Below are 26,657 nucleotides of genomic sequence, written 5' to 3' on the forward strand. Positions count from 1 at the left end.
TGCGATAGCACTCAGCACTCCTTCCCTGACCTTATCACGCAAGGAAATTGCTTACCTTGATACCTGTTCACGCTAAACACACTTGTGATAAAGCCGATTCATTGTTTGGTTAATAATTTGTTTCCGCCCTCTATGTATCTGTATATATGTGTTTTTTCCCGAGTAAAGAACTAGTTGATGTCAAGCGTTTGTCCTGCGTGCTTCTTCTTCTTCTTCTTGTCCCTGTCTTTTTATTGCGCTTTGCTAAGTTCAACGACCGCTTTACCTTGCCCAGAGTACGGACAAGATATGGTAAACGTGTCCGTGCCTTTTATGTACCTGATGTGTTGAACGACCTGCCAGATAATGTTTTATCTTTCAGCACTCGGACAGAAGTGATATCTGCTATCTTTGATGTGTATGTGTAATGTTGTTTCTTTTCCTTTTTCTTTCTTCCTTTTTTTCCCCCGTCCTTTGTCACTGCCTTTCCTTAGTTTCGTTCTAAATTTGCGCAGTATTGATTAACTGTGCCGTTCTCTGGCTTGCTCCATTCTGCCGAGCACTGCCCCACAAGCCCATTGTTGGCTTGGGCAGGCTCGTATGTGTACTATGTAATCTTTTCAAATAAATTATTATTATTATTATTATTATTATTAAACTGCAGCGTACCCGGCGCGCGGAGGGGGGCGTGAGCTTCGATTAGCTTACCTTGCCTCTTGTTGCGTTCCTGACAAGTAACGTGCTGTTGTTATGTATAAACGGACGTGAAAGGAAGTTGGCAATTTCTTAGGGGTGATGTTTTTTGAGATTCCAGCTGAGAATCTTTCAAGGTAAAGGATTATGGCTGTTTCTTAAATTATTAGTTTTGATCAACGGGAAAGCTGTTGAGGTCCACGTTTTGCCAAACGTGCAATCGCTAACTCCGACGCTGCCAAGTCTTCTGAGTAAAAGCAGGCGCCATTGAAGCCGATGCTGCTCCTATTGTTGCGGGGAATTAAGAGGTTCGCGCTCATTATCGAGAGAGCGATGCATTTATATACCATGAAAAGAAGCAGCCGCTAGTACAATGTTTTCCCAAATACATCACACGAGCTTGTCGTTTAACTATGGGCACCGGCACACGATGGCATCCGACTACATGCGGTAGCATTTCACGGCGAATAGAAAGAGCAGCGAATGTGAGAGGAGCCGAATAAAAAGAGAATTTGATGCCAGACAGCGAACTGAATAGCCGTGCTTGGTAACTCATACAGCTGTTCGACTGCAGTGTTTCTCTTCACAGTCTCGAGAAAGGTACCTACAGAACGGTACAGCGCGCACATCCCACACGGCTCTGCAGATAACACAGAACCGGCCCCGTTTGTCTTGTTCGCGCGAATTTGACCTCGGATAACGTGGCTTTGTCTTCTGTTCTGCGAACCGTGTTCCTCAGGTCGGAGAAAGCACGTCCAACCTAGCGGAAAGACTCCGATAGAGGCCTGGTAAAAATGCGTACGGCAAACGGGTAGCCACGCAAAAAGCGAGCCGCGCTGTTTACCATCTCCTCTGCGGCGGCAGGTTTGCGAAGGTGCTCACGGCGACAGACGGGGCCGTCGCCGGAGCACGGATACCTTTGATAAGGAAAAGCCTCTTACGCCCTATTAGGCGCTGCTCTTTCATCCGGCTGATCAGCCCAAGCCGCAGACCTTGGCCTCAATTTCGTCTCTTGGCGGACAGTTGCTTTCGCTCCGCCGTCTCGCCCACCTGCGCTCAGCCGGCGCAGACCTTTTCGTCCCGGCAAAAGGGGGAAGCCAGACGCTACCACGAGCCTGGCAAATCCCATAAAGCCAATCGCGACACCGGGCGTCTTCACGTGCGCACATACACTCAGATCACGTGCGCCGTTGGCTGCCGACACGCGCGCTGCTTTTCAAGCTCGTTCCAACAGTAAGCAGAAAGATGACTTGCAAAAAAAAAAAAAAAATTTGACAATGCAATTTACTTATTTATTTAGTGAACGCCTCGAATGCCCCGAAAAGGGGTATCACACGAGGGAAAACGAAAACACACGCCTCAAATCTACTCTCTCATATTCTTCCTTTCTCCTCCCGTGAACCGAGCTGCACGAGCAGCGCACAGAGCGCCCGCAGACACTTCGTGCATGTGCAAGCAAGAACGAAGGGCTTACCTCTCGGCGTCGCTTTCTTCACACGGCGCAACAATGAACCACCCCCACTCCCCCCCCCCCCCCCCCACCTCCGCCGGCCCCCTTTTTCTCGCCGACTCGACGCCGTGGTGGCGGGACAAGAAAGTGCGATAGGCTGGCGCGCGCGCGAACTGCTCGTTTCCCGCGCACTTGCATCGCAGAGACAAATCGTTACTGTCGGCCGCACCTGCCGCTGTGCAACCCAGAAGCGCCGCTCGCTTTTTCCGCTCACTGTATTTCCCCGCAAGCTCTGTCCGGAAGCGCGACGTTTCTGCTTCGGTATTTCGGTTAGTCGCAGTAATGCGTACCCACCGGCAAGCAAACTTTTCACAATAAATTGTCGCCACGAAGGACTTTGCTGCAGGCGGTTAATTAGCGTATGCAAAGACACGGTGCGCGTAAAGTGGAAAATAATCGCATTCGAAAACGTCGCGAGCCGAGTTCCCGTGCTGGGCTCCGACTCTCTTTTTGTGCGCAGTTAGCGAGTAACGCAATATTTCCGCACTGGTGCCTCTAATTATTTTCTCGTTGGAAGTTTATTTGTACGCGCCTTCATAATTAGTATTCACGCTCAATTAGGCTGAAGAAAATTCTATTTGGCAGCACGCGGACGGCCAGAGCCGACTTTCAGTGCAAAAGCTTTGGCTACAAACCGAACATTGCCAGCGGCCGCCGTACAGTAACAGGCGCGAAATTAGCAATGTAATAGTAATACAGACGAACGGAAAAGCGAGTTAACGCCGCAGCGCAAAACAGACAGCGACAGAGGCAACTCTTTTGTTCAGCCCTTCCTAGTTCCTGTCTGTTCGGTGCTGTCTTCTTTTATATTTAGAAATATTCCATTCATTACCAGACTGGCGGTTGTGAAATAAACCGAATATGAGCCATGCTCTCGTCGAGCTATTGCCGACTGCGTCTAGTCAGGCCTCTTTTAAAGCAAGTGCAAAACAAAGTTTTCACCACCATTCGGAATGAATGAATGAATGAATGAATGAATGAATGAATGAATGAATGAATGAATGAATGAATGAATGAATGAATGAATGAATGAATGAATGAATGAATGAATGAATGAATGAATGAATGAAAGCAGGGCAAGACAGTAAACAGGGATTCATGCTCTCAAACCTTGTGCCAAAGTGGTTGTGACGCAATCAACCAGCTAATATGATGCAGATAAACCCAACGTTCATTTTTGAAAAACAACTTTATTATTAATGAAGACGCCCCAGACATGAAGGCAACTTGCGCCGCAGCCTGCAGATTAAACTCAACCGAGAGAAACCGCCGGTCAAAAGAAACAAGTCTAATGTGGCGCCGTAACAGTGTTAAAGAGAAAATTTCATGCACTGAAAATGACAAACGCGCACCCTTCGCTGCAAACTCTAAGACCATCACTCTTCCTGCAGGATGACACGAACACATGGAGTAGATAGTGAAAAAGAAAAAGGAAATGCGTGCTTTGTACCGTGCTGCGACAGGGCAGCACGCGGGCCTGGTCGCGGGCAAAGGAACAGACTAATAATGAGCGAACTGCGCAAAGTCAGTGTCAGTGCATGTGGCTGCCCGGCAACCGAGCAGTGGCTAACGTTGCTGCAGACGGAAGGTATCCTGCTGCAGTAAGGAAGCGCCCCTCCTCACAGCTGTTCTGAACGACCCTAATTTGCGTCGAAGCATGCGGCTGAGGGCGCCGCAAAGCGCCATGAAAACGGCAAACGAACGAAACTCATTAAACAGGCCCAGCAGCAACGAATGGCGGATGCTGAAGCACCAACCTCGCCAGCCAAGGGAAGCAAACAGCAGCGCAAAGGAACGGCAGGAAGCCCCCACGGCTGAAGCACCTGCCAAAGCAGAACGAACAGCCCATTTGCAGCTCTACGTAAGAAGCCAGCAATTTTAAATTCCAAACTTTCTTCCACAGCACACCAAAAATGAAACCCTGCTTTTCTGTTAGCTCCCTCTTTTCCTTTAACCTGAACGAAGCTTGAAGGCGTGCCGTGCGTGTTGGGGCTCGAATTTGATCAGGAGCTGCCGGTTAAACAAGGGAGGCGACCGTTTTTTTTTTTTTCCTTTTGATATAATAAACTGTGATGTCTATGGTCGGCCCCCTTAGCATCTCACTAAAATAACGCGATTTATTTTCTGGCTTCCATCATCTTAGCAGGCGCTGCAAATGAAAGAACGTACAAGCACGGAAGCTGCACGCCGAAAAAAAAAAGACCTTAAAGGTGGGGAAAGCTTCAGTCAACGCCTAAATTCGAGCGTACATGGCCGCATGACACGGAACGTAGCAAGCGCTTGTGGTACGCTGTGCATGTTCAGACAAATGCTTGAACTTAAAATTCAACTAGTGTTTTATAATTTCATCTTCGCACCTCATAACAGTTGGTTTGGTTTGGTTTTATGGGGTTTAACGTCCCAAAGCGACTAAGGCTATGAGAGACGCCGTAGTGGAGGGCTCCGGAAATTTCGACCACCTGGGGTTCTTTAACGTGCACTGACATCGCACAGTACACGGGCCTCGAATTTCTCCTCCAAAGAAATTCAACCGCCGCGGCCGGGATCGAACCCGCGTCTTTCGGGCCAGCAGCCGAGCACCATAGCCACTAAGCCACCGCGGAGGCACTCATAACAGTTACTATAGCCTTATATGAATACGACCATTTCAGACTAACAACAATAAGCTGCGCGTATTACAAAAAGTAGACAAAAAGGTATCCGTGACATGGCAAGTATACTCAACATCGCGGTACTACAAAATAACTATATCCCTGACTTAGTGACCCCCCCCCCCCCCTCCATTCCCTATGCAACACTTCCGCAAATTTAATGTTATTATTAATATTAGCAAAGTTTAGACTATTACAGTAGCAATTTTCTTAACATATCTGTTAGGATAAAATCACAATTTAAAGACGTTTATTCGTCTTTCTGTTACACAGGAGCTCTGGGTTAACAAGAGGCCGTGTTGCTTCTTTCGTGTCCAACACCTCAGTCCCTTCTTTACGCGCCGCGCGAGCGCTCGTCCTCCTCATCCTCTCCTCACATCACTCTCTCCTCCCACGGGCGGCTCGGGTTGCTCGGACTCAAAGTTCGGGTTGCTCGCCCTCCGGCGAAGGATCTCCGTTGGCGGGGATGAGCTGGCGCTCACATATGTAATCTATAGAAAACTTGTAGAAACACTTTATTCTATCAGTAAAGAAAATACTGGTTAACATTTTTCCCATGCCAACCGTAGCTTTAATATGCTGCAGCAGCACATATCTAATTGCCTGGATTTCTTCGAAGCACGAAATATTGAAAAAGAACTATTTTTAAGATAAGATGGAAAGGGTGTGTTATACCAGAAAGTCTGTAAATTTGTACAGATTACGTGTAGCATAATGGTTCCTCCTGTATTTTTTTTTTCTGTAAGATAACGTTTTCAATAATTTTCTTTTGTTGTTGCTTAAAAAAAATGAAAATCTGCACAATTTACGCCAGCCTACAAGAGAGAGTGCGTGCATGCATTCGTGCGTGATTCGATACAATTATTTATAGCTTATTTTACCTCTTATCCCTCGGACATACTGCGCATGATTTATTCTGTCAGAGCGTAAAAAACAGATTTGCATGCGCGAAACATCTTATAAGTTTGTGTGCGGTTTGAAAAATTACTTTTGCATTCACTGCTTTGATATTTTCGATTGGCATATTACACGAGTTGTGCATACTGCACATTTTAAGATGCTTTTGTTGTTGTTGTTAAAAAAGTGCCCCACAGTGTAGCAGAGGAAACTGGTACTTTTAGAATGACTTGGTTTATTGGGGTTTAACGTCCCAAAGCAACTCATTCAGAATGACTGCCACAAGCATTTACTTTTCAAGTGCTCCAAATCCAGCATTCTTGTACAGAATCCTCTTCCTATATTCAGCTGTGTTTCTTGTTTTCCATAAACAGATCCTGCTCCAGTTCCCTGTGAGGACACTTAGAAGCGAATTCAAAGTCTTTTTTTATTGAAAGCCAAGAACCTTATCAGCCTTTTTAGTAGGGACCTCACTGTCCCGGTACAGATAGAAGCGTTTTTTTTTTGCCGCCATAGGAGCAAAGCATGCGTTCCCAACATCTGCTAATTATGCTACTGCTCATGTTCTATAAAAAAAAAATTAAAATCTGAGTTCAACGTCTCCTTGCTTGTTTGCAAGCTAAAAAAAAAAGTCGTTTGTGTGCCTGCGCGCGCTTAAGCATATCCTTCTTTTTTTTTTTCGGCTCATAAAAATCCTTAACGATAAAAACTTTGCTTGCGTTAAAACCGGAAGCCTTCTTGAACTTGGCGTTTCCTGGTTTTCTGCGAACAGCCGCACTTGCATCTTAACTCATCTCACCTTGGTAATCATGCTTGTTCTTGTCGGCGCATCTGGTTACATCTTCGTTTTTCTCATTTTCCACTCTTCGGCAAAGGCACGAAAAAAAAAAACCTAGTTGGCGCAAAAAAGGGCGGACGAAAACAGACCATTTTCTTTCCTGCTAAATGAACTCGGAGTGCCTCGTGCCAAAAATTCATTACCTCTTCTCTGTGCAGTATCAAGGAATGTTCCGAAAACTCGAAAACTTGTGAACATAACTGGGTTCGTAATTAAGCCGGGATAATTAAGTTTCTCAATTCGCATATTTACGGCGCCCAAGCCACGTATAAGCAGGTCCAAAGTGCAGGCACGTAGTCAGCGGCATCGTTTAACTGGAGTGCACGTAGCATGCCAACTAGCAGCGAAACATTACAAATAAAGAAAAGAACAACCATGGCGGGAGATGCTTTCACTTTTCTTTAATTAGACTGACGTGCCTGTGAGGAAATAAACACAAGGAGCACCAGAGCCGGTATTTCTAATCCGCCATAGTTCTTCGATGCTGCGCTTTATGGGAAGCAGCCTAAGTCCACGCTTAGAAAAGGCATCGATGTGAGTCGAACGAAAACGTCTGTCGCGTACGCGAATTTCGGAACAAGTATACGCGAATCATGGACACTCCAAACTGATGCGGGCCACATTTCTTTGTAGCCCTGAAACCTACCAAGCACACTTCCTCTCACTGGTCCTCTTACTCTTCCCAGAGGTGCTTGTCGTTGGTTTTTGGTGTTCACCAAAGTACGAAGATACCAGGTCGAGCGCGAAAAGAAAAGAAGGCTTCGTTGCGTACATGGCAGAAAATCAAAAAGGGGCGCCGAAAAAGTCCGCGCGGCTGGTAACTAGGTTCATATATACAAGACACCGCCGCCCTTACCACCGAGGCGCCTGTAATGGAGACAGACAGGCGTCAGGCAAAAAAAAAAATTGATCAGTCTAAGCTCGCCTTTTAAGCGATTACTGAAGCCCCTGCTGTAGGCGTCCACCGCTATGAGATCATGAGAAGTACGCGTACTGATGCAATTCCTCCTCTCGAAGGAAAGAGAGGAAACGTATCCTAATAGCGGCCCTGGGTCCTCGAGAGAGGGTATTGCGAAAACGGCCGAGCTACATCCCAGTAAATCCATCAGGACGGAGTAGCCTCTCTTAGACGACCGAGACCAAAAGGAGGGTCCGCGCGCCGTCATCAGAGTCAGATCCTTGAGAGCTCGTAGGTTCCGAGAGGCAGCGGCAGAACCGGGTCTGAAGACGCGTCGACGGAGAGCCCCGCTGGCCTCAAACTTTGTTTCCCGAGTGTAAAGAAGTGGGGTGCACCGAACGCACGCACGCACGACACCGATCCATTCGCGTGAGTGCAGGGCGAGTCGCGGGTTACTACGCCTTCCGAGAAAAGGAAGCCCTGGACGAGCGCCACACACGTGCCAAAGGTCGGGCGTGAGCGAGGGCGAAGGGATTGTTCATCTCCCGCGGCTGCAAAGTCTTAAAACCGCGCGCCAGCGAATAGCTTTCATCCTTTTAGATTGTCGCCGAGCAGAGAGCCGTAGCTGCCGGCGTCGCCTGCGAACGAACACACCGAAAATTGAGATTGGCTTGCGCGGCCGCCAATTTAAGCGAAGGGAAAGAAGAGGGACCAGGAGCAGCACTGATGGTATCGAACAGCGGAGCTCGGCCGCCTTCTCCCGCGTCAGCCAACGAGTGCTGCTTCATTTCTCTGTCGCGATAGTTTCGCCGGGGCGTGGTATTTCTGCTTGCTCTTCTTTAGTCTGCAGATTTCTCCCGCCTCTCCGCTTTCTCCGGGTGTCTTTGCTTTCTTCCCGTCTGCTTTACCGTTCCTCGAAGGCAATTCCTGCGACATGATGCGCGGGGGGATAATCAAACGAGAACACGGCCGTCGCCATGCGGAGGACGAAACAAGGGAGAAGGCCAAATGGGGAAGGAAGAAGAAGAAGAAGAAGAAGAAGAAGAAGGAGAAGAAGAAGAAAAGGAGGAGGTGGGAAGCGCGAGCGCAGCGCCGCCTGTATCATTCGCCGCTCCTTTTTCCGAGCCGCCGCCAGCTGCTTCTGAAGCGACGCTGCGCTCAACTAAACACTGACGGCGCGAAGCAGAAGTGTCGAAAAGAGAACAAACGAAGCAGTAAGAAGGAAGCAGAGTTACAAGTGAAAGATGCTGCGAGGGCTGGAAACCGTGTCATTGAGGCGAGACGAGAGCGATAGAAAAAAAAAAAGGAAAAACGGAAAGTAAGCAGCGCGGTACGTGCGCGCTGGATTTTTCAAGAGCCTGATCGGAACACTTTGACACACTCTCTCCTTTCGTAGCCGCTCCTCCCGCGCCACTCCGGCACGCTCGTTTTGCGCGAAAAGGAGGAGCAACACTGGGCGCGAAGAACAAGACACGACTCATCCGCGGCAGCCCGTCGTTGAGAAAAAGATAATAAACGTCCAAACACAAGTCAGCAGGGAAAACCGATTCCTCAAACATATTTCTCTTTTCAGCGGTACTATTTTTTTTTTCCTCGTTGCACGGGAGTCAAACGCGTACTTCCGTAAAGAGATGTAAAATGCTGAAATTCGAGCGCTCGCGCCAGTGTATGAGGCTGTTCACAAAAGGGCGCCTGTGCATCTCGTCTTGCAGCCCTTGCTTGCTTGTCCTTCGTTTGCTTTTTTTTTTCTTTTCCGTGACGGTGTCATTTTGCCAGCAGCACTGCGTGGTGGTTTCGCCAGCTTCGCTGTCGGCACCCGCCCCGTGCCACTGGCAGAAGATAGAGACGATGCTGTGTCATCGGAAACTTCGACTGACGAGAAAAACGCCCCGCGTGGCACCATGCCTGGGTCTTGTACTTTTCCGAAACGGAGCGACGTGCTTTCAGTGCAGCCGAACAGAGATAGTAAGATAGGCCTTTTGTCAGACGACAAGAATGACTTCTTTCGAGCGTTGAATAGTGGAGTAAATTGTAACCGAACCCGTTTGAAAGTAGTACATCTGCAGGTTATGATCGGCGAATTTTCCGGGTTATTTTCGAAAGCAGTAGCACTCCGCAGTATCTAATTCCGCTTTAATTAGACGTGTTCAGCATGAGTTTCGTATTTTGCTTTGCTGCATTGTCGCAATGAATTTATACTCGATAAATGTTGCCTTATAAGTTCGATTCTAATCATACAGTGAAGTCAGTTGCTGTCTGCAACGCTAACAGCTTTCGTTGAACGTCATTAAAAACCGGAAGCACTTCGTGGCTGATTCAAACATGCCTATAGCCACATGTTATAGAAATACCTACACATAGTTTAACACCATATGCATTTATCTCGGTCAGGTGACCTAGCTCACTAATGATTCAAAGAAGGTGATTTAGAGAAATGAAAGCCTTGTCCCTTTGGCAAAGGAGAATTGTTGATTTCAAGCCATTCTCAATTTTCCTCATATATTTAACAGCTGATAAACACTCTGCGATGTTTGGTATCAAGAAAAGTGACTATTTGACGATAACAGGGGTAAGCGATTTACGAGCCGCAGTGGCAACCTCATTTGCCAGAGCCTGCAAACAATGCTTTGCCCTCTCAGTCATCCACTCTTCTCTGTTTACTCATCTATTCTGCCCTGGATACGCGTTTCTACATCAATGCCCTCGCTTTTAGAGAGCCGAATGCTAGAGGTTTATGAGGATGCTTACTATACAGCGCTCGATAAAGTATCGGCTTATTAGAATATCAAATATACGCGTAAGAGACCAAGTCAACATGCTGTCAAAAAGCCCTTTCTCCGTTTTTAATTTGCGTCATTAAAATTTTCTCTCTTATTTCCATTTCTACGTGTTGAAATAATATTCTGTGCACGCAAAGCGCAGGCCCGGTCACGCATGTTCGAGCCACATTCCTGCGCGTCAAAAAAAAAAGAAAAAGTTGTCCGTTTATTAAAGGAGCACTGTTGTTTTCATGCGCAGTAGCGACGTTGCCTTTTCATGCAAAAAGCACAGGAACACTGCATAAATACGCCCGTACCCCGCTTCCCCGCTTTAGAGATGCACGCTGAGCATCGTTGTAAGGTAACAGTAAAACCTCAATTCATTTCGGATCGGTGAAAAATAAATGAGAAATATCAAATAAGCAGCCTGTTGTATTTTTTCTTTGACCACGCAGCACGTATCTGGTGGTGTTAGTAAGATAACCAACCCCCGGCAACAACGCTCTCGCTCAACTGCGGTTATTTCATTCCATTCACGAGACGAACCTTCTTATTGCTGACCTAACTTCACTGAGTCGAAAAACAAAAAGCCCAACAAACTACTGAACAGAGGACATAACCTAATGTCATGATGATTAGCGAAATCATGTAATCTAACCTAGCCAGCTTGAATATATCTGCTTCACAACACGGGATTTCGATACGGCGTTTCGTAAGAAGCCAGGCGCGGCTAGGGAACGGCCAGCTGCGAGCGACCAAGGCAAGCTGCAGACTATGACCTTGAAAAAAATGGGGCGGGTTAGGGGAAGGAGTCAGACTTAGAAACGTTCTTCATCGAAGGTGCTCGCCTCCCGGCGGTCTGGGCCCGCGAAAGTCCGACCGCACCTGGCGCCGTTCCCAGGAGTCGATCTTGGATTTCCCGCGCGTCACGCGAACACGCGCCAGTGCCGGCGGCAGTCAACTGCTTCCCGAAGCAAACACTTCCCGGCCAGGGCGAAGCGAGCGCGAGCCGCGTTCGACCAGGGACCGCGGTGCTTGCAAACATGGCAGAGGCGAGAGAAGTGTGCCGATGACTGCCGCCTGGCGCTCTTTTCCTTTTCTCGACTTGCGCCACTGCCTCCTGTTCGCTTTCCGTTCTGAATAAATATGCAGTGAGCCAGCCTCGGGTGCGGCCGCTACAGCTGGCCGGCTGGAACGTTTGCGCCTTCTTTTTCCACGCGCGCTGCTTCGACGGAAACGGCACGCATTTCCGTATCTCTGGAGAAGTCAGTTCTGTAAACACGCAAACTTCTCATTTAATGAGGCGCTACTTGGCGTCCCAAAAATATTCGGCAGTTGATGACGTGCGAAACCTTACCGCGAGAGGTCTCGCAGGATTGCGCGAAGCAGCTCCCGCGCTCCTCGTGGCGATGGTTTGAACATCTCCGAAGAGAGCGCGTGCATGTCAAAGCTGTCGCTAGCACCCGCCTCTCTTCTTCCAAGCCAAGGGTTTGACGGAAGCCCGTCGGGTCGGGATGGTATATGGCAAGAAATAAATGGCACCGACCCCACCAAAAATTGATGTTCCTTTGGTCGGCGCCGTTTATTTTTCATCACGCCTCCCGTCTACCCTATTATTTTGTTCTGATGTCTCTGTTAACTCGAACAACATGGTTTTCGGTTGGCTACTGCGCACAAAGCGATGATGTCGGCTGGCTAGAGACGGAACTTTATACTCCCCAGTTGGTTGAGAGGTCGCCGCTGATACAAATATTGCCGATGAACAGACAACACAACAGCATTTTACTTAGCACTGAACTGAGAGCGGAGTATCAATATGTCAACTGTAAATTGTTAGTCAGTAGACGAACCAGACTTTGTGATCTTCCTGCAACAGACTAAAAACCATTTGCGACATTCATACTTAAAACAGTGCAGGAAGCGCTTGTGTCGTCAAATTGCGTTATATCTTGAGTTCTTTCCACCAGCGGGTCACCCGCCACTCTAAATAAATTTATATTGGCTTCAGTTTATTGGTTATTAGTGAAAGGAGACTCAACAGTAAAACACTGAAACGGGATTTCTAGAGCTCTTGCCAACAGACGCTAAAATCAAAAAGCAGATATATATGTCCAAAATAGCGCAGCATTACGATAAATCTGGTGATTTTACAAGCAGTCGATGAACATCAGTTTGTATATTAAAGCAGTTAATACACCTATTGTAAAAAACGCTTAACGCATACTAATACAGTCTATACACGTAGTTTTTTATCACGATGACAGGCAGTTCACGCCCCCGCGCTACAACTGCTCCCTTATTACCGAGTAATAGGAAGCTGTTTGAGTGTACAAGACGGAGAGGGATTTGTTATGGCTACGTTGAGTTCATCAAGCCGGATGTCCAAAGTTGAGCCCATAGCTGGGCAAGGGCCCTTTGCAATATCCTCCAAAATTTCGTGCCTTGCGCCAGCCGCGGCAGTGTCATTCTTACGGACTTCGATCCTTAGCTCAAATCATTAAATAAACAACATGTGTGCGGTGATTTGCACACAGAACACGCACGCACATGGTTCGTAAACATAAACGCACGCAACATGTACGTTTAGAAAATTTCAACGCTAAGCTCGAACTTGTCTGAACTTGCGCATTTAAACATCTGACTGGCTCAAATTAGCTCAAATGTTCTGACCGTGAGGGAAGTCAAAGCATGAGCAGCCATTCCTTCACGCGAGTTGCGTCGAAGAGCAGCGTAGGTGCTGTGGTATAATTTACACAGCAATATTTATTTAACCACACAGTGAATGCGGTAATTACAGAGGAAAAACAGCGAATTATGGGCCCGCTTTAATGGTCTTCCTTCATTTCAGTTTAGCCTAAGAGGCGAAGATTACGCAGGGCACTTGACTACTTGCGTGCTGTGAATGCGAGAGCATTTGTGTCTCGTCGTGGGCTACTAGTTAAATGCCGCAAAGGCCTTTAAGTTGAAGAACTTTAGATCAAAGATCTTCAGGGTTAAGGCCTTTATGTCAAACGCGTTTTCCCTAAAGGACTTCGTCGTAAACGTATTTGACCTAAAAGCCTTGGTGAAGACGTTTAGGGCAAACGCCTTTGATCTAAAAGCTTTCACTCTACAAGCCTTTGACCTAAAGGCCATTGGGTGTCTATGCATGTATACACTGGGCCCTCTGTTAACTCCCTGAACTTGAAACCTTACGACACGGCCCAGATTTTCCGCCACCAGTCTGGGACCACGGTGACGTCATTGGAGTTTTCAGACCGCTACGTCTGGACGACAACGTCGGGTTTCGTTGCCGATGAGCCACATAATGCTTGCGCATTAATAACGCTAATAGTGTTAAATGAAATGCCATATTAACGGTACCATGGTAGAGAGAGGGTGTGGTAGATAGTCCTTGGCGATCACAAAATGAACAAGGGAGGGGAAAACCTCAGGTTGCTTGAGCCAACGTTTCGACAAGAGGACTTGTCTTCGTCTGAACAAGGGAGGGGAAAACCTCAGGTTGCTTGAGCCAACGTTTCGACAAGAGGACTTGTCTTCGTCTGAACAAGGGAGGGGAAAACCTCAGGTTGCTTGAGCCAACGTTTCGACAAGAGGACTTGTCTTCGTCTGACGAAGACAAGTCCTCTTGTCGAAACGTTGGCTCAAGCAACCTGAGGTTTTCCCCTCCCTTGTTCATTTTGTGATATTAACGGTACGAGTGCCAACTCAGATGTTCTTCCTATTAATGAACTACATTTCCTGCCTCTACGATAAGCACTTCTAAAATACTCACTACACAGCGTTACTTCTTCAAAACTTGTTTTGATGAAGTAAACTTGTTTTGAAACTTGTTTTGAAACGATGTCAGTGCACGTTAAAAAACCCCCGGTGGTAGAAATTTCCGGAGCCCTTCACTACGGCGTCTCTCATAGCCTGAGTCGCTTTGGGACGTTAAACCCCATAAACTAAACCAAACCATCAAACAAGAAGGCTTCTAGCATTCGGCAGAACACGTTGGTTAATAGAATCAAGTGCCCATCTGCAGATGCTCTAGAAATGCAGGCGCATGCCCATTCTAATGCTTAATAAAATATTTCCGGTAAGGTGTTCTCGACGCAATCGCGTGCTCTGGGATTTAGGTCTAGAGAACAGCTTATGCAGACACTGTAATGGTTTTCAAGCGTTTTCACGTGACTCGATGCGGTGGCTATGACGCTCGGCTATGAGCGCAAGTTGACGGGTTCGACCTCGTCCACGGCGACCGCAACTTTTCCCATCAGTTTCTTCAGAGGCCAGAACCCTTCGTGCCTGGCAGCAGTCCTACGCAGCACATTGTCAGCTCCAGATCACATCGCTTACGCGCACCCTTCTTAAGTGCTGGAAGCTACGGGCAATTTGTCGTATTCACATCTCACAGTACGGGCGCAGTCAGGTGCCTGCCTGTCTAATAAACGGCGACCAGTACACAAGGAGTCAATACAGAGGTCAATCAGGCATAACTAAGAGCACAGTTTACGCATAAGCCCCGTATAATTTGCTCGCGTAGTGCGACAGCGCCACTGTGGAGGCGCGGCAGCCTCTCTGTCCACATCGCGTCGACGACAAAGACGCCCGGCGGCAGCGGCGGGCGCTGACGGGCGCCCAGCGCGGGAGCCCATTTTCTCGCTGACGTGACTGCATCGCGGACGACGTGCGGCCATCCATCAACGCGGCCCCAACTGCAGCGAGCCCCGTTCGATCCTGGCGCATCGCATCGGCCAGCATCTTCCTGCGACCAGCGTAAGCGCCGATGCGCGATGGAGCGCGCTTCTGCACGGACGCTCGCGCTCATCACTTATTTATTGCCTGCGAATAGAAATACGCGGGGTCCAATTCGGGCCCGCTCTGGCTTGATCCTTCCCAGCGGACGGCGGGCCCCTCTTCGGCGCCAAGAAAGAAGGCCTAAATATATTAATAAGCCGTTCATAAAGGCATATAGCTGCCGTTGCTTCTGACTGCGGATGCGATCTGCCCGGCTGCAACGCTCCCGAAGGTGGAGGGTAGGTAGGGCGGGTCCCACAGCGAGCCAACGGTATTAGTGCTCGGCTGCGATACGACGCGCGTGGCAGCACGCTAAGTGGCATAGAGCTCCTCTCATCGTCACGCGCGCGCCGCAAGCACCGCGCCTGGGCGCTGCAGGGGCGCCGCGGCGCGGAAGCGATTTTCGATAACGCTTCCTACCAATCGCTAGAACCTGAAGGGAAGAAATGGAGAGCTACAGAAGAGTAAAGAAATGGCGAAGGAAAGCGCTTGAGCAGGAGGACGGGGCAATAGCCAGGACAGCTCATCTGTTCTCTCCGACTCTGTGCTTCAACATTTCCTTTTTTTTTTACTCTCTCTCTCTTTTAAAACTTGGCGTCCCGCCCTCTCTCTCTCTCTTGCGGCTAATGAGCATTCGTGTACTCAGCTACGGCAGACGGCTCGGCCTCCTTCCTGAAGAGAGATTAAGCAAAAACACGAGGTAATGCGATTAAGAAAAGAAAAAAAGAATACCTCCGCCAGGCGCATGGCAGAGACGCGACAGTGCGAGTTAATTTCCACATACGCCTTCTTCCATTTTTTTCCAGGTCTGCCGCGCACCGTTCAAGGTATTTTTCACCGGAAAGCAGTGATATATTCCGCGCTGCCGCTGCCAAGCTAAGCAATGGCCTCGCAGAGTTGGCAGCAAGAAGAAGGAGAGGAAGAGAGAACAAGAGCGAGGAAAACATTCAGTCCGTCTTCTGTATTTCATTCGTTCTGCAATAATTAAACGGACGTGGAAAAGAAAGATTAGGCTGTGCTTTGTCTTTATATTCTGTTAAGCGGTACATGCAGGTACGTTTTTGACAGGTTCATTTGCGTAATATAGAGAAGCGCCTGAATAGCGCTAGTAGCGTTCGGCTTCGCAAAGATGTGCTTTTGTTTTAATGATTTTAGCTAGCCGACTGTTTGCAGTATAAATCCTCCCGCAGAAACCTTAAAACATGTAGCGACGAACAAGTCGGACATACCTAAATGGCATAAGAGTCAGCCGGGTAATGTTCCCGTCTGGCCATGTTCTCTGGAGACAAAGGCACCTTCTTCCAGGAAAGAATTAGCTTGAAACAGTTAGCGTTAAAAATTGCAGATGACTGACGAGGATCCGCTTTTCCAAAAACGGCGTGACGTTACCTGTAAAATTTATCCTTTGTATTTTTCTTTTTTTCAATGCCAGAGAAACCTGATCACCAGTAAAGAGAAGCAACGGTGCAGCCAGAGGGTGTGAAAGTGAGATGATAGGTTCTAAATAAAAGCAATAAACAAATACCAGAACTCCATGTGACAGTGTAATTTCGTTTTCTTTCTTTTTTTTTTGAGGGGGGGGGGGGGGGCGGGAGGGGAGGCACGACAGTAGGCATGATATCTGATGAAGCTGGAGCAAATTCACAAATGCACCTACCCGTTCAAATATAACTGCTGTGACGCACAATTCCGAACGCAAGATTTTATAATGATAACGCGCGCTGTCGGTCGCCGCGGGGCTCCTGCATGGACCGGAGTGCTGGCGGTGTTTGTTGAAGAGAGAAAGGCACCGCATTATAAGAAGTTTCAATAGAATCACGCAGGTAGTTCTCGTGTCAAGTAAAGTTAAGCACTCGCTGATAAAACCTCGCAAGAAGCGTTAGCAGGAAGGACAGATGTAAATGCAGAAATTGTCTGCCATAAGCCCATTAACGCAATATAGGAAAAAAAATAAAAGAAAAACAGTACATTGTTTATTTATTTTAATTATATTTGATTCAGGAGCGAGTATGAAGACAAAAAAATGCTGAGCTCGACACACTTTGCTTGCGATATACACCTGTTCAATAAGGTACGTTTAATATGCATAGTGCCCCGCCGCGGTGGCTCAGTGGTTAGGGCGCTCGGCTGCTGACTCGAAAGACGCGGGTTCGATCCTGGCCGCGGCGGCCGAATTTCGATGGAGGCGAAATTCTAAAGGCCCGTGTACTGTGCGATGTCAGTGCATGTTAAAGAACCCCAGGTGGTCGAAATTTCCGGAGCCCTCCACTACGGCGTCCCTCATAGCCTGAGTCGCTTTGGGACGTTAAACCCTAATAAACCAATAATCTGCATATTACAGCAGCTCCACTAGCGGAGAAATCCGGAATTCCATCCCCCACGAATAAGAATTTCCTAGATAGGGTGTTAAGTTCTCCTTGCAGCGTGACCTGCATTCGCTGATGTCATTCTGCCTGCATAATTATTTACCCCGCCTGTATTTACCAGTACTCGAAGGATATTACAAACACAATTTGTTTTCGTTTAGTCGCGTTAATTTTCCTGCAGTTCAACTTCAGTACGCGTGGGGATACTTGAAATGTAAAAGTAAAATAAAAAGTCTGAAACTTGCCGTCAACGCTCTGTGCCTGCAAATGATAGCGACAGCTGTACTACCTCACCCCCACGACAGCGTCCCCATGAACCACGTGGATACTCATGGTAACCGAAACCGCCCTAACCCCGGCCTACAAAGCTATTATGACCACAGACCAGACGGTGCCAACAGCCCAGCCCTATCACAGATCATTTGCTGAGAACAGGCGACCGCCGACAAGCATCGCAATCGAACGGCAGGTGACCATTATCACAGAACAGCAAGTAGACGTGGCAGTCGGCTGTAACCACGTTCTGGGACGACGACGTCATTCAACCAGGATAAAGTTCCTTGCTAAGCTATTACTACAGGACAAAGTTCGATCTATTTAAGCTTCGACTTCTCATACATTCTATGTCACAAAACTGTACATGCCCTTCAAAACGGCAAAAAAAAATATTCTAGGGGTACAGCTTCCACTGAATCCCGTGCCATCTCACACAAGATCCAATGCAAAGAGATAAAAAATTTTTTAGAGTCTAATGGCCCAAAGCTCCTCGTTTTATTTTCGCATGTCCACGATTCCTTCAACAACCTGCCTCGTTTTCGACGCAAAGCTCGCGCAAGAGTACATTGACAATGCTGCAACACGTGCCGAAACGGAACACGACAACAATGTGCAGAGAAAGAAAAAAGGGAAGTGCAGAGCCTACAGAACCCTAAAAGGCAAAATCCACTTCAGTTGTCTTATCACGAGTTTTTATAGCGGGTCCTCAAAATAAAGTTCACGCCGTATGGCTATTAACTATGGCGCAGCATAAATACCCTAAACTCTCTCTGTTTCGACAGAATGCAACACACAAAAAGACCTCTAGTGGCGCTGTGACGCAGGCTCTGGCTCGTGCCTGCCTAGAGACGACGATATTCACTGCCAGATTTTTTTTTTTTTATTTTCGCGTTTGAACATTCGCATTAGTGCCGCATAGTTCGCTGCGCGCCAAAACGTTGATGCGGCTCAGCGCCTACGCTCTCACTGCTGCGCCGCTCGCGCACACAGCGTGTACGGTCCGTGAGCCCGCATCCTCTCTCGGGCCGTTCCCTTTACTCGGCGCTCATACAGAGGAGACTCGTGCCGTTGGTTCATTTTGACGCAGGCAGGATTTCCAACGACACACAGTCGGATGCACTGCTGATATCGCCGGGCAAAATGGCCAGACCCGCTTCGCACGGGGTCGCCCTGAGAGAGTGCGAAAACGCAACACATTACTTAAACCTCAGTACTCAATCTTTTTCGCTTACCCCCCCCCCCCCCCCCCCCAAAAAAAAAAAAAAAAAAGAAATGGTAGGTGCGACCGGAATCGCGCCAGTGACCTCGTGCGTAGTCAGTAAACTCCACAGCCATTAAGCCAAGGTGGCGGTTAAGCTTCTTTTGCAATCTTGTATAGGAGTACGTGGTGTAGATCATCCTGGTGAGCGCCTGCTGTTGTTATTTTCATAAAACTGTCGAGGTTTCTGCTCAGTTCTTTCTTTATTATGATTCTAAAGGATGCAACCATGGCTCGAGCATTCATCTGAATACAAAAGCAGTCAAAAAATTAGGGAGTGGCTTAGCCCTGGTTAAGCATGGATATACAAGCTAAAAGCTTCAGTTACGCTTGGTTTGACGTCATGGCTGTCGCAGTTAGCGCACAATGCACTGGGAGCACCACGACAACGGTGGAGGCGTTCAGCCGCCCACATTCTGCCTGTACGGAGGCGGAGGAGGAGACGGAAATCGGCGCGGTTAAAATTCAGGGAGCACTTTGGCTCTCTAAAGTGCTGCAAGACGAAAGCGTTTCCTGGTGCACTGTTTTTTTTTTTATTTTTCATAGTTTATTTTTTTTTTTCACTTTATTTGCTAACTTTTATTGTTTATTTATTTCTTCATATTTATTGTTTTATTTTGTGTTTTTCTTCTTATTTATTTTTTGTCTTAATTTTTCATATTCTTTTTCATTTCTTTTTATTTTCGTTTTTTCTTATCTGTATTGTTTTCTCTTCATATTTCTTTTTCTTTACTTAGTTTTATTTTCTTTCTCTTCTTTTTTTCCTTGTTTTTATTTTATTTTCTTATGTCTATTTTTTTATTCCTTTTATTTTATTTATGAAACCCATGCATTCACTAGATGCGCCTTTATTCATGCTCAAACCTTGAGCATTCGTGACGGTGTGGTAGCGTCTCCGCTTCAAATGCCAAAGGCCCTCGTTCGATTCTTAGCCTCGACGCAGTTTCTTTTTAAGTAGTGACTCCGAAACGCGACATGGGTAGCGGCATGCGCAGAACTCGCCATGCGCAGAACTCGCGCATGCGCAGAACTCGCCATTCGGTTTCATAGCATACGCGAAGCTCGGCTCCGACCCTCGTAGTGAAGCTTTTCGCTTCAAAATTAGCGACTGCCCCATTCGTTCCACGTGCTCTGTCTATATGGCGCACTAAAGCTCTTATGTTTAGGAATATTTTGTCCTCTGACCTAAAGCCAAACATGGAGAAGCTCGCACAGTATTCGTTCTATACGCGTATATACACACACTTCCCTTGCACACGGTGTAGCAGAAGCATCATCGCGCAGCAAAGTAAAATGAATTCACTATATGAGACAAAAGTGTACAGGGCGCTTGAGCAGCAACTGAAGGCGATAGATCTGTTTTCACTCATTGGCTTGGGTTCAAACTTATCAAGGTTCCTCAGGTGCTCCAATCTGTGGCAGTTAAATGAAATGACCCTTGAGTGATATGGCACATATGTATCTAGATCACTCATCGCGTGTTCTGCAGACCTTTGTGCGTGATTCGAGGTCTCGAAATGACCATCCTTTTACACCGGCTGCAAGACGTACTGCCGCTGATCCCTTGGACGTCGGTCATGTATCCCACAAAAACTGGTTAGGCGCACCATCCACAGACTCGCAACGATGGCCGAATCATCTGAGGCGTCAGCCCATCAAACTCCGCGGCGGCATAGTTTTGAGTCACGCTTTCAGCGCGCAGAAAGTTTTTTTTTTTTTTCTGCAATACTAAAGGACGTCGTGCTCGTGGCCCCACTATCACGACAGCATGGCTGGTTGCTGCGAATTTTCTAAGTGTACCTATCGCAACAGCACACTTTTCCCTCATCGTCGGGCCCTTTTTCCTCCCGCTACGTCCACTATGATAATTGCCAGTAGACGCCACACGAGTGCAAGATAGTTCTCTTCGCTTTTCCGTGTCGTGACTTCGGTGAGGCAGTTCAGTTTTGCAATCAGACGGCCTACACGCGTGCCTAGGAGTTTAGGGCATGGGCTAAAACCTGGCATACCATGCAGGCACTCATTAATTATATAAGGTTTACTGGTCAACTGTCACCCTACAGTTGCCAGCGATGCGCATGCCTCAACAAAAATGCAATGGTCCCTTCGGCGCCTGCGCTAGCAAATCAACCCTCGCGTCTCATAACGACAGTTGCTCTGGGTACCACCATTATACCGGCGTGCGCGTGTCACAGAACGGCAGCAAACCCAGAGAGACAGAGGGTGGGCGAACATGTGAGTGCGTGCCTCATTATTCTGCGGGAAGCCTGCCGACACGATGGTTCGCCTGACGCTGCTAGCGGCAGTCAGCCAGTTCTCGCAAGCTGGCCAATGTAACGACGCGGACGGTTGTCAGGGCTCCCAGGGTAGCGCTGCCACCCGCGGCCATGGCGGGTCTGTAGCCGGCCTAACAAGCCCTTAATCCCGGAACCAACGCGTCGATCCTTCCGCACTTCTGATGAGAGCCCGCGCCGGAACACTCTGGCGCAAACAAGGGGCCAGCAAAAAAACACCGCCAGCGCGAAGGCTGTGCGCAGGAAGGGACTGGCAAGTGGATGCGCGACCGCAGCTTAGGCATGCTCTTGAGTGGGCGCGGCACGAAGAACACAAGCAGGAAACGCGGTGCGCTGCTGCGCAACTGACGTCTCCGGCGCAGAAAGAGCTGGGAGAGGATTGCTGGGCATTGGGCAGTTTGCTGTTAGATTCGCTTACGCCGGACAGTGCGTGGTTGTGCTCTCTGCGTTTCATGCTGAAGCACCGGAGGTGCCTTGTGTCGTGGGAGCAGCCCATTCGATCGCCGCGAGCGAATGTGCGCTGTCCGTGACAAGAACTACACGAGCGTTAGTTGTCCAGAAACCGATGTCCTTGCATCAGTTGAGTTTTTCGACAGGGTCGGTAGGCTATGCCCATTTTGAAGTGTTTTTGCATGTCACTTTTTAAACTTATTGCCAGCGTGCGGTCACCTCGTGAAACCTTGCCTCTGTAGCATCGGTAGTCCGTCTCCAGCTTGTTCGCCCTGGACAGAAAACCGCGAAAGCAAGAAGACGGGTTCTATGTGCCTGCTATTCTCAAGCGCTCGAGATCCAACCGCACAGGTGCCGCCGTCGCCTCGCGCTAATAGCATCCACTTCACTGCAAAAATATGCAAGACGTACTATATTTGCGTCCATGGCGGACACAGTTTCTTAAGCGAATGATTAGAAACAAGCTCTTTATTTTCTGGACACTATAGTTGTGCCCACCGAAGGCAAAATAGTTGAACAGCACCTTGCTCCATGCGAAAGTCAGTAAAGCGATGTATGTAATATTTAATATGTGATTGCACATACCATAAAGAAAATTGCAAGGTGCGGCTAGGGCTTGTAGACAAAGAGTGCATGTGACCTTTATAAAATCATTTCCCTATATGAAGGCTAAGGACACAGGAGCGTTTCAGAGCGGGTCCGTGGTGTCCCCTACACTGCCAAGTATGCGCTGGATGTACCGCCGAAGCTGTGTCCAGACACCGCAGGTCAAGGTGAGCACTTTGGAGAAATTGCGCAGCAATAGATGGCAAGGGATGCGCTAGTTTTGACGCAAATAAAGGTATAAAAACTCAGCAAAGTACGTGCAAAACATAAGTTCGAAAGCGACCTTCTTCATGCCAATGTTGTTTTAGAGCAAAAAAGAAACAAAGGCAAGAAGGAACAGAAAGCGATGTGACGGCTCTTCAGAGCATTCATTTCTTTTTTATCAGTTGGGCTGTTGTTTTTTTTTCGAAGGGGGGGGGGGGGGGGGGGGGGAGGGAGGGCACATAGGTTCACACGCGAAAGGCGGTATTTGCGCTCACAGCAAGTTTACGGCTCCCTCGTAACGCCTGTTTGTTGTTTTGCGCACGCCATAAAACGGCGGTAAAGACTTGGACACAGAAGGCGCATATACGACGTTTGCCGGAGAAACTGTGTTAAGGCGCTAAATCTACGTCCTGCCTTTCTTCGGCAAGTAGATGAAAAAGAAAACAGCTGCACTGAAGGAAAAAAAAAAACTTTTAGCACTTCAATAATGCTTCACGCCTTCCCCTCTCACGTTTCTGTGAAACCTATCCCGATACTTCCCCCTTCACGTTTCTTATAAGAGAGATTTAACTGAAAATCATTCGTTTCGAAAGCGGGGAAGCTTGGCTACGCGTTTGGTTGAAAGTGAAATAAATGTGACCACCTGAGGACGCACGCCCGCCTGGCTACGGTCGCTTATCATCACGCTGACGAAGTAACAGCAGAGGTCCGGCGACCTTATCGCAGGCGAAGCCCAGCTGGACAAGGCGATAAGGGCTCTGGCTGGGCGAGGCGTTAGCGACAAAAGCGAAAGTGAGGGAAGCACTAAGCAGGGGAGGAAGCAGAAAATGCACAGCGTGAAGGATGCACCATGATTGGTCGTAAGGAGACCTTTTTGTAAGGCCCCTTTACGACCGGCTACGTCCGACCGAAGCGTTAGGCCCCGGCCCGATACATTTAGTCCAGGCGCCTTCGAGGCGCGCGTCTTGGGGGACGCTGTCTCTGAATTTACACTGCTGAAGCTCATTCCTTATACGAGCCTGGTAGCGGCTGCGTGCCTCCTTTGTGCGCTCCCCTCCTTCCTGCTCCTTCTCCCGTCCACGTCGTGTCCTTTCCCTGCCGATTACGCCTGCTGCAAGAGCTGCTAGGTTCGCGAGGAGCAGTGGCCAGCTCACGGAGAGACAACGCGCGTAACGGTGTTAATTTAACGGTGTTAAAAGAGGGAAATGGAAATGCAATTTTTTTAGTGTAAGTAACCAAATAGGGCACAGAACTTCCTGCTGCCAAGATACACCAAAAGAGCGACACGATAGTATAAATATTATAAAGCTGGCAGTGCGCTTGTCTAGTTCTTATTATGTAATAATTCTGAAGACCGGAAGTGCGCTGTACTGGGGACACGTGGGTGTATGTCAGATGGACGCAAAGCTCGACATAATTGAAAAGTCAAAAGTTCCAAGCTTTCCAGGGACCGATTTTTAGTGCGAAAGCACTACTTCGCTAACAAAGCTGAAAGTCCCGAGGTATGTGTGAAGCCTCAACCTTTGAGCTTTGACGGAGAGCCAGAGACGGAGGCCTTGGGCAGCTGCTCCGTCAACGCACGGAATGCCCCCCCCCCCCCCCCCCCCCCGCCCCCCCGACCCCCGCGCGGCTGTCGATAGCGGCTGAAAATAAGATCTTGCATGGAGTTGCCTTGGAGGCAATGTTGCATCGAGCGTTTTCGCACGTTCTACTCGGTTTAACTACATTAAAACATAGCAATTTTTTTCCCATGTAGATGGTTATTTCAACGTCGGACAACACTTTCGCACTTCGAATAAGCAAAAGAAATTAAATGAGTATTCCGTGTTACCCTGTAGCTGCTACCAAAAAAAAAAAAAGGAATCAATACATCCTTCAATTACTTAACTAAAACTGGGAACGATAGCCGGGGCAGCTCTTGTTACGCCAAGAAATAACAGATAAGGCAGCTGTCAATGGCCTGTTCCATGAGGAAATTGCCTACTTTTCGGTGAGCCTCTCAACCGCGCACCGTGAGGTGAAGAATGAAAGAAGGAAAAAGGAGCCACTGGGCTCTGCATTAATTTCTCCACCACCTCGGTCTCGTTAACGTGCACTGACATCGCACAGTACACGGGAGTGTTTTGCGCACTGACTGCGATCTCGGTGATGTTGGCGCAGCTGTGGCAAAGTATGTGCGAGGAGGTGAACGAGCGGGAGGGAGAACAAGTGCGGAGGGAGAGGGGGTCAAGGAGCTGCCCATTGTTGGGCGCCAGGTGTGTGCGAGCCTTTTGTCTCCGCCAGTGTCTTTCAGTGTGATGACGTGACCGGCAAGAAGTAATAAACCGTTTGGCTAAATAGCCCCTTGAGAGAGAGTTTCTGTCCTCATGGAGACACCAGGCCCTGTAGACGCAGCGGCGAGCACGAGATGGCGAAAGGAAGCGCGGAGTCCGCGAAGGCCCAGCTCGTCGTGCCTTCGAGGCAGGAAGAGAATGCCAATAAAGCGTCTAAATGCACGCGTCGCTAGCCTCGAGATAAAACCACACATATATCGAAGACCCAGCAGTGCTTGCAGCCAAAGAAGAGGTGAGGCAGACTCAGCGCAGAGAATCGACAGTGTTATGTGACCCGCAAGCCTTGGTGGAACGACGAAGGCGCATAGAGTGAGCAGCGCATCTTACAGAACCAACCAATTTTGGCTGTTTCGACACTTTGATTGCAAGCTTTTCGAAAGTTCACGCATTTTGACGCAATGTAGGCAGAATATGTTGGGCCACAGAGCCGACAGTAACTGCGTTTTCAAGATTCTAAAGAAACTGATATGGATATTACTTACGGTGAGCACACACTCCTGTCAGTAAACAAGGAGACTAATAGTAACATTTAAAAAGTTAACTGTTCAATATTAGTTGACCAGCCTACTAGTTAGTACGTCTTAGCTGCATTCTGATGCGCTACACCAGTGACAATGATATACCGAAAAAAAGCGCCCTTCTAACTGAAACAGCCTATTTTTAAAACTGCAGAGCATCTTAGGTGAAGCACCCGGTACATATCCTTGTCAGACACTGCGCGCATTATGACTAGGCGTTGAAACGTTCGGTTTCAAGAGGAAAAGAAAACAATGAAAGTGCTCTGAATTTTATTTTCGAAATTCGCATTTAACCGAAAAAGGTCAGTATCCTTGACAGACACGCCGCAATTAGCTAGCTATCGATTAGAAGTTACACTTAGACAAAAGAGAAAATCAACTAAGCGCGGAAACCAGTGGAGTTATAAGAGGGTGTATACTGTTAGATTAAGTAGTTTAGCTGCGAGTTTTGAGGTAACGTTCCCTTACCTTAGACGCCCCTGTAGACTGGGAGGCTCCAAATCGTCGCCAAACCTGGTCTGCTAGCGCAGCACGGTCTCACTGCAATCAAATTAAGTAATCAATTAATTTACAAATACTACAGCCTCAGTTGAGACTATAGCTAAAGTGACGACAATAACCATAACAAAAGTGCAGACAACAAAAGTCAGTAGTTCACAGCGCATATAGAAAGAAGTCTGCAAGAAATGTAGCAAAAATTCTGTACAGCGATCCTACAAGGAACATACAAGAAATATCTAAATGCTCAATAGCCGGAAGCAACATTAGCAAAGACAAAAAAAACGCCCCCACAGAGTATAAGCAAGATTACTGAAATCATGAGTACAAGAAAGATTACTAGCGTACACAGGAGGCCTAAAGGGGGCAAAATATCTGCAAAATGTTCTGTGTCTGAATTTACGGCAGTTACTTGGTTAAGCAGGTTTGTCTACCGCATGTAAGGGCCCTCTAAACCATGCGTTAGCGTCACGAAAAATGTTTCGTTCTGACATGTTCTGGCTACCGCGGCTCTTAAGCGGCAGTTCTGACATGTTCTGGCTACGGCGACTGTTAAGCGACATCGGCACGTAGACCACGTGGTGTCCCGCCCTTTCACCGAACCTAGTGCAATAATCCGGCGATGACAACATCGTAACCCACTTTTTATAATTCACCCTCCACTTATACGAGCTTTAATTAACGACCATTTTTGCTTAGCTGCTGGTAAATCGAACCTCAGGCGTACAAAAGTCCAAAAGACTCAAGAGACTTTTGACGCACAGGAATACCACAATATGTTAACAGAAAAAAAAAAAGCCGGTAATTCATCCGTTGGAAATGACATCCACCGAAAAAAGCACACCGA

At 48.0% G+C, this 26,657-nt stretch overlaps 1 protein-coding gene across 6 annotated transcripts in view; it reads right to left on the reverse strand.

The window, feature by feature from the left end:
• LOC149349661 (uncharacterized) overlaps window positions 1-26,657 on the reverse strand; it is a 512,421-nt gene that overhangs the window by 211,406 nt on the left and 274,358 nt on the right. For 4 of the 6 annotated variants that reach the window (XR_016290149.1, XR_016290147.1, XR_016290146.1 and 1 more), the window contains one exon: window positions 25,781-25,852. The exons of the other annotated variants lie outside the window; for them this stretch is intronic. The gene's annotated coding sequence lies outside the window, so the exon portion shown is untranslated. The remainder of the gene's footprint in view (window positions 1-25,780; window positions 25,853-26,657) is intronic. 6 annotated transcript variants of the gene reach the window in all.

This window comes from Amblyomma mixtum, chromosome 3 (genome assembly GCF_055824585.1).
Source record: "Amblyomma mixtum isolate Tamu chromosome 3, ASM5582458v1, whole genome shotgun sequence".
In the NCBI taxonomy this organism is placed as follows: Eukaryota; Metazoa; Arthropoda; class Arachnida; order Ixodida; family Ixodidae; genus Amblyomma; species Amblyomma mixtum.